This window comes from Musa acuminata, chromosome BXJ2-8 (assembly GCF_036884655.1).
Source record: "Musa acuminata AAA Group cultivar baxijiao chromosome BXJ2-8, Cavendish_Baxijiao_AAA, whole genome shotgun sequence".
In the NCBI taxonomy this organism is placed as follows: Eukaryota; Viridiplantae; Streptophyta; class Magnoliopsida; order Zingiberales; family Musaceae; genus Musa; species Musa acuminata.
The window spans coordinates 25,642,850-25,651,532 of NC_088345.1; positions in this window are offsets into that span (position 1 = coordinate 25,642,850).

The window sequence follows — 8,683 nt, forward strand, 5'->3', positions numbered from 1 at the left end:
ACGCGCGGGCTGGTCGCGCGCGCGGGGCCGACGCGGGTGGGCTGGCCGCGCGCGTGGGACCGAGGGGCCCGAGGCGCGCGGGTTGGCCGCGCGCGTGGGGCCGAGTGGCCGAGACGCGCGGGTTGGCCGCGCGCGTGGGGCCGAGTGGCCGAGACGCGCGGGTTGGTCGCGCGCGTGGGGCCGAGTGGCCGAGACGCGCGGGCTGGTCGCGCGCGTGGGGCCGACGCGGGCGGGCTGGCCGCGCGAGTGGGACCGAGGGGCATATCTCTCCTTATGCATGCTGTGGCCGAGGAGCCACTTGTGCATGCATAGAGAAAGTCTCGGGCAAGCCGCGGCCGAGGAGGTCTCGGGTAGGCTGTGGCCGAGGTGTTCGGCGCAGGAAGGCTGGTCGCCCGCGTGGGACCGAGGGGCCCAGGCGCGTGGGTTGGCCGCGCGTGTGGGGCCGAGTGGCCGAGACGCTCGGCGCGGTCGGTCCGGCCGCGCGCGTGGGACGCGGGCGGTCCGGCCACGCGCGTGGGAAGCGGGCGGTTCGGCCGTGCATGTGGGACGCGGGCGGGGTGGCAGCGCGCGTGGGATCGAGGGGTCCGAGGCGCGCGGGCTGGTCGCGCGCGTGAGGCCGACGCGGACGGGTTGGCCGCGCGTGTGGGGCCGAGCCGCGCGCGTGGCCGAGGAGCTCGGGACGCGCGGGCTGGTCGCGCGCGCGGGGCCGACGCGGGCGGGCTGGCTGCGCGCGTGGGACCGAGGGGCCCGAGGCGCGCGGGTTGGCCGCGCGCGTGGGGCCGAGTGGCCGAGACGCGCGGGTTGGCCACGCGCGTGGGGCCGAGTGGCCGAGACGCGCGGGCTGGTCGCGCGCGTGGGGCCGACGCGGGCGGGCTGGCCGTGCGCGTGGGACCGAGGGGCCCGAGGCGCGCGGGTTGGCCGCGCGCGTGGGGCCGAGTGGCCGAGACGCGCGGGTTGGCCGCGCGCGTGGGGCCGAGTGGCCGAGACGCGCGGGTTGGCCGCGCGCGTGGGGCCGAGTGGCCGAGCCGCGCGCATGGCCGAGGAGCTCGGGACGCGCGGGCTGGTCGCGGGCGTGGCCGAGGAGCTCGGGACGCGCGTGTGGGCGAGGAGCTCGGGACGCACGGGCTGGTCGCGCGCGTGGCCGAGGAGCTCGGGACGCACGGGCTGGTTGCGCGCGTGGCCGAGGAGCTCGGGACGCGCGGGCTGGTCGCGCGCGTGGGACGCGGGCGGGTTGGCCGCGCGCGTGGGACGCGGGCGGGGTGGCCGCGCGCGTGGGACGCGGGCGGGGTGGCCGCACGCGTGGGACCGAGGGCCCGAGGCGCGCGGGTTGGCCGCGCGCGTGGGGCCGAGTGGCCGAGAGGCCAAGGAGCCGAGACCGGCCCCAGAAGTCGCTGCTGCTGGTGCAGGTCGGCTGCAACGGAGCAACCAAGGAGAAAGCTAACGTACCGTCATTCCGGGCCCTCCTTCTAGCGCCATTATGTTAGTGTAAGTAACTTTTTTAGCCGTGGCCTCGGGGTCGTCGCGGCTTGGTTCGGGTCCGGAAGGCAGTGATCTCCTTGGGGGCGCTCCTCGAGGTCTCCCGGCGGCCGAGCTCGGTGGTTCGGGTCGGGAGGTTGGTTCGGCAGCTCGGGTCGCCCGTTCGGGTCGGCGGCTCGGTTCGGGAGGCAGCTTGGGTCGGCGATTCGGGTCGGCGGCTCGGGTCGGGAGGCAGCTCCGCCGCAGCTTCGGGAAGAGGCAACACCGTCTTGCACCTGCACATAGGTCGGGCCGGGAGCTCGGCCCGACCCCTCCGACGATCAAGTTAGAGAAGGATGTGGAGGGGATTGTGGATGAGGCAGAAGAAGAGCCTCTGAGTGTTGTGTTTGAGTGAGTTCCCCCCCCCTTTTGCTTAGGACTCAGGGGTGTTTATAGAGGAGGTTTGATGTTACCGCTGGGGTTGTGTGGGAGGCCGAGCTGCTGTAGGGTACGGAGAGCCTCGGGCAGTGTGTTGCTCAGGGGGTTGCGTGGGAAATCGGGGGATCGCAGGGTATGGGCGAGCTTCAACCATTACCTGCTTCTGTCCCGTTCGGCTGTGCTGGGTCTGCCATTTTTTGCCATATCACCGACGACCAGATCTCCCTAGGGTGACGGTACTGTAGCGGCGATCTTATATACTACGACGGTGGATTTTCCCTATGGAAACAATTCTATAGCGGCGACCAGAAGAGGGATCAAAGATGGCGGCGACGGCCCCTAGGGTTGGCGATAGTGGCGGGAGGGTTGATACGATGGTAAGACTCCCTACCGTTACCCCTCAATTGGCTCCTCCTCCATATCCTCTCCAGAGAGCAACGAAACAGCATCGAAGTAGGTCGCGCTCTAGATCGCGGCAGCCTGCCCTCATTTCCAGTGACCCTAGGCCTTGGACTAGCCTCTTCAAGGCTCCGGTTGGAAGTCCGGATCTAAGCTTGGAATTCTTTACTCCAGAAGTTCAAGCTGATAAGAAGATTGCTGTATACGAGACTGCTGATTCAGCAGAGCTTATTGAGACATGGTCTATGGCGATTGTTGGCTATGTGGTAGGTCTCAAAACATCTTATTTTCCACTATCCTTATTTATCAAAACTCGATGGGGAATATCGTCATTTGATCTTCATATGCTGGAGAACGGATTCTTTGTCTGCAAGCTATACTCTGAAGAAGATTTACAACGGGTCCTCGAAGGATTCTGGACTATTCGCGGCCATCCAATGATTCTACGACGCTGGTCTCCAGATGTCCGTTTGGAGCTAGATAGCCTATAGTCTATTCCACTATGGGTATCCTTTCAAGGTCTTCCTCTACATCTTTGGAGTCGACGTTTTATTGCAAAGTTATGCAGCACTCTGGGACAACCACTCTACATCGACAAAGCAACAGCTGCTCAGACGAGATTAGCATTTGCACGAGCATGTGTACTGGTTTCTTCCGACGAAGATCTTTCAAATGAGGTTTTCTATCGTGATCTTGATGGGAACACTCGGAAGGTACATGTCTCATATTCCTAGAAGCCACAACGATGTCAGCATTGCTTATCTTTTGGTCATGCAAATGGAGCTTGTCAGCAAACTCCAAAACAAATCACAAAGGTCTATCGACCACGTCAAGCACCTCAGCAACAAAGCGAGTCTTTTCTAATGGCAGTAGCACCGATGGTGGCGAAGAATATTGAGCATTCCGACTCGCAAGGACAGCACCACGGACAGAAGGACAAATCCAAAACTATATCTCTTCCTATAATGTCGGAGCCTTCCACAACAGAGATTTCCCTTGGTACTAGTGGACATGAGAAACATAAGTCAGGAATTTCATCTCTTCCAAAATCATTGGATTCGTCCACAATAACTCAACAAACTCAAGCCCAATCAAATCTCGCCAGCAAGGATATTCTTCCTCAACAAACTTAGGCCACAACAAACATCGCCAACAAGGATATTCTGTCTCAACAAACTCATGCCCCAACAAACTTTTCTAGCCAGGCTACTCCAACAAGTACTATCCAGGATATTGTGCTGCAACAATCTTATCATGCTTCAACAAACCCTGCCAATCAAGACCACATGATTCAAGGTATTTTAAAGTTTAAAAATCTACAAGCTGTAGATGAAGTGGATAAATATAGGAATAAAGCCATAAAAGGTAAGGATATTGTGAGGGAGGAAAATACAAAACCGAAGGATAAGAAAAAGGATGGTACAGTCTATCCAAAGTCATAGGATGAATACCTTACCACCTTTTCATTTCTTTATTACTGATGAAGATAACATGTTGGAATGTTCGCGGACTTAATAAGCCGGAGAAATGTCGGGAGCTCAACAGAATAATCAAGTCTGCCGCATGTGATATTGTTATCCTAGAAGAAACAAAAATTAAACAATTGCGCGTTCAAGCTCAAAAGAATTTAATATGGCCGGACGCAGAACTGTTTACCAATGACTCAAATGAATCTTTTGGTAGAATATGGGTCTTATGGCATCCTAACTCTATTAATGCTTGGTTTATTTCTACTACTGATCAATTCATTCATCTTAAGGTAGAGGATAAAAAGAATTACTGTCAATTCAATTTCACTGGTATATATGCTTCAAATAGTATGCAAGAAAGAAATACTCTTTGGTCTGACCTGACTAATATTGTAAATGGCTGTCTCAATGTACCTTGGATTGTTCTTGGAGACTTTAATACTGTTCGGTACACAAATGAAAAAGAGGGGGGTAGACAACTTTCAGAAAGCCAGCTTCAAAGTTTTAATGATTACATTGACACTGCAGCATTGTTTGATATGAAATCTATGGGTAATTGGCTCTCCTGGAGTAATCAAGGTGCTGCTAACAGAAAGATAATGGCTCGACTTGATAGGTGTTTGATTAATCATGAATGGTTAACAGTTTACCCAGGTTCACTTCTTGAGTATGGTGCTCCTTTATTTTCTGACCATTCTTTAATGTATATACACGCAGAAAAAGCGACACCAAGAGGCAAGAAACCGTTTAGATTCTTTAACTTGTGGAGTACTCATCCTCAATTTCTAGATGTTATCAGATCTGCTTGGAATGTTAATGTGCATGGATCCCCCCCTTACATCTTATGTCGAAAGCTCAAAGCCTGTAAAGCAGCACTAAAGGAGTGGAATACAAATACCTTTGGCAATATTAACACCAGAGTTCAATTTTGCAAAAAGGAACTATTGTCATTGCAACATGAGCTGCAACTTCATCCAAATGATGAAAATATTATCTACAAAGAGACAGATGCCAGAAATAACTACATGCAAGCTTTAAAACAGGAGGAAAGTTTTGCAAAGCAGAAGTCCAGACAACATTGGCTTACACTAGGGGATTCCAATACTAAATTTTTCTATGCTTCAATTGCTACTCGAAAGGCTGTTAACCGTATCAGCAAATGCAGAGACAAAGATGATAATCTTATTGAGAATTTAGATGAGGTTAAAGCACACACAGAGCAATTTTTTTATTCCTTACTCAATCAAGCTGGGAAACCTAATAACATTCATGTGGAGCCGACTAGAAAACTTGATTCGGAAGCTATTTCAATCCTCAATACCCCAATTACAGATGATGAAATTGTATGTGTTGTCTTTAAGTCACCAAAGCACAAAAGCCCAGGTCCAGATGGATTTCCAACTGAATTTTACCAAACTGCTTGGTCTATTATTGGAAATGATGTGATCAAGGCTTGCCAACATTTTTTCTCTTCAGGTCATTTTCTTAGAGAGATGAATTGCACTTTTATTTCTTTAATTCTGACGAATGCAGGGGCTGATTCACTAGAGAACTATCGACCCATATCATTATACAACTTTATTTACAAGATCATCTCCAAAGTATTGGCAAATAGAATGCAAAAGGTAATACACAAGATCATTAGCCCAAATCAAGCTGCTTTCATCAAAGGGAGAAGTATACATCATAACATTTTGCTTGCTAATAACTTGGTCAAAGATTTGCATTCAAAAGCAAGAGGGACAAATATATGTTTTAAAGCTGATTTACGGAAAGCCTTTGATTCAGTCAATAGGAAATTTATCTATAAGATGCTCCTCGATATGAACGTCCCACTGCAATGGGTTAATTGGATTCAATCTTGCTTGGAAACTTCAAAGCTTTCGATACTCTTTAATGGCTCACCTATTGGTTTTTTTGGGAGCACGAATGGCATCCGACAAGGTGATCCACTCTCTCCGTATCTCTTTACTATTGCGATGGAAGGACTTAGCTGTATGTTGGAACATGCATTCTTAAATGGCAGCATTAAGGTACCCAATGCTGGCTCTATTCATATATCACATATAACATTTGCAGATGATTTACTTATCTTCCTCCAAAATGATCCAACTTCAGTAAAGAACCTGGCTACTATTATGAATGACTTTGGTATGGTTTCTGGACTTCAGTTAAATCATGCTAAAAGTAAAGTATATATGAGCCCTTACGTTGAGGATAAGGTCTTTATTGTACAATCTTTGGGGGTTAGTGAGGGAAGCCTGCCAGTTCCTTATATGGGTCTCCCGCTCATATCCACAGGCATTCACAAAACTCACTGTCAGCCTATCCTGCAAAAAATAAAGAATAGAATTTCTTCTTGGAAAAATAGGCTTATATCAAAAGCAGGACGACTCGAACTCATCCGTTCTGTATTGCACTCCTACTCTAAATATTGGTGTAATGCATTTCTTCTGCCTGCTGGACTTCTCCAAGATATTGAACGGTTATTAATGAGCTTCTTCTGGAATGGCACAAATGACAAGGCAATGCATATGGTAAATTGGGATAGCATTTGCAAACCGAAAGATGAAGGGGGGCTAAACTTGAGAAATACTAGAGATTGGAATCAAGCATGCTTGGTACAACAACTATGGGATCTTTTGCAAAACAAATGTTCCTTATGGTCACAATGGGTTTCTGCTAGGTATCTTTCATAGGAATCAATCTGGAAAATTTCAACAATAACATACCACTCTGCAGCTTTGAAAGGAATTTTAAAGGCAAGGAATTGGCTAATCAAACACATTTCTTATGCAATCTCTTCTGGAACTAGTACTAATATGTGGTACGATCCTTGGGTGAATGGGAAGAGTATATTTCAATTATATGGCGACAGAATACGAAAAGATCTTGGGGCTCCCAAAGATTGGAAGGTTTCCGAGTTCATTGCTAACGGTACCTGGTGTCTCCCTAATCCTATTTCTCCCGAAATGTTATCACTTTGGCCGACTGTCATAGCTATTCCAATCAGGAACAACTCTTCAGATATACTTATTTGGCCTCATGACAATGGCAAATTTAGTGCCACATCCGCATGGAATCAAATTAGGCAAAGAAATAACAAGTGGGTCCCAAGCAGTTGGACATGGGATCGACCGGGATCACAAAGACACTCCTTATGTACATGGCAGGCCCTTCTCAATAAACTACCTACAATAGACAATATGAAAAGAAGAGGTATCTATCATGTTAACCGATGCTCCCTTTGTTTGCAACAAGAAGAAACTGTTGACCACCTTTATTTTGCTTGTGATTATACAAAATGGATATGGAAGGAGATTCTCCAGCGATTTGAACTCAATAGACTGCCGCAACTAAACTTGCACCAAGAACTAGACGACCTCATGCAATGTTTCTCAAGAAAAGAGTCTCTTACACAACTGGCAAATGTTACTTTCAGATGCGCTATTTGGTGGATGTGGAAGGAGAGATGTAATAGAATCTTTGAAGGTATTGAAAGAGATTATTAGAGACTCAAGATCCTGTATGGAGCATGATCTCAAAACCAAGCACTTCACCCGAAGAGAAAAAGATATTTTTATCAAATTTAATTTTGCTATTAGCTAAAGATCTTGGGAATGATGCCAAATAATGTACCCATAGGTAGTTATAGTCTACAGCATGTGTAGTCATAACTATCGCATTCGCACTCTATGAGTTACTTGGCTTTGTTTATGACTTGTATAGATAAAGCTATTTGTAGAAACTTTACACATAATCAATTTACTTTTACTTACAAAAAAAAAGAATCTTGACTATGAGTCATACTAGGAATTGGTTAGAAGTAAACGTCTTAAGTAGGAGTCCTATTAGGAGTTAGGGTTTAGAAGCCCTATAAATAGCCATGTATTCCTTCTCTTTTCATAGGAAATAGATGAAACTTTTTTTTGGTAAGTAAAGGTAAATTGATTATATGTAAAGTTTCTACAAATAGCTTTATCTATACAAGTATTCCTTCCTAGAGTCCATCAGGACTTGAACTCTAATAATAAATAAATATTAAATAGACCTCTACTTGATTGTAACTGAACCAAACCGACTCAATAAACAATTGGACTAAACAGACTCAACAAACATTATTCAAAAGCTTAGAAAAAGGGTCCTAACAATTCCTCTCTCTTCAAATCAGCCTTGTCCTCAAGGTTGAGCAGCATCAATCTTAGGGAGCTTCTCTTCGGCACTTTAGCCATAGACTATCTGCAACACATCACAACCCGTTGATCAAGTAAGTATGGTCTCCACTTTTTGAGAGTGTAAGCAACAGGTTGATTTTTCAATGTAGTAATCGTTGCATGAAACTTCTGACCCTGTATAATCAATTTTATCTTTGAACCTTTGCTATCACAAGTGAAAATCCGTCCATCAATGATCTTTACTTTGAATCTATTACAGTCTTCAATGTGTTGGGACAATCGGTCAACAGTCTCACTGTGCATAGAATAGTTAGTGCTACCAGTATCAATCAAAACTATAACAGGCTGATGTTCCAGAGTTTTGACAACTTCCTTAGTTTGTGGGTTAGAATAGTCGGCTAATATATGCATTGTATGTACGTAGGTTCAACGTCTTTATTAGAATTTATACCTTCATGATCGGAGTCCAACTCTTCTGCTTTTGGTTCCTCTCCAATTGGCTCAATCATTATATGCTGCCCTTGTTTACATTGGTGCTCCATACTCCACTTTTCATCATAGTACAAACCCTTTGCTGAATTTTTCTTGAGTTCTTCTTGGGTTAGTCCTCGGGTGTCAAGGCTTTGGTTGGGAATAGATATGGTGGGTGGCATATTGATCATCTGGTGGTTATCACTTCTGTTTCCATGATTTTCCCTATTGATTTTTTTCTCATGTAGATGTGCGAATGAGATCGCAGCTATCATA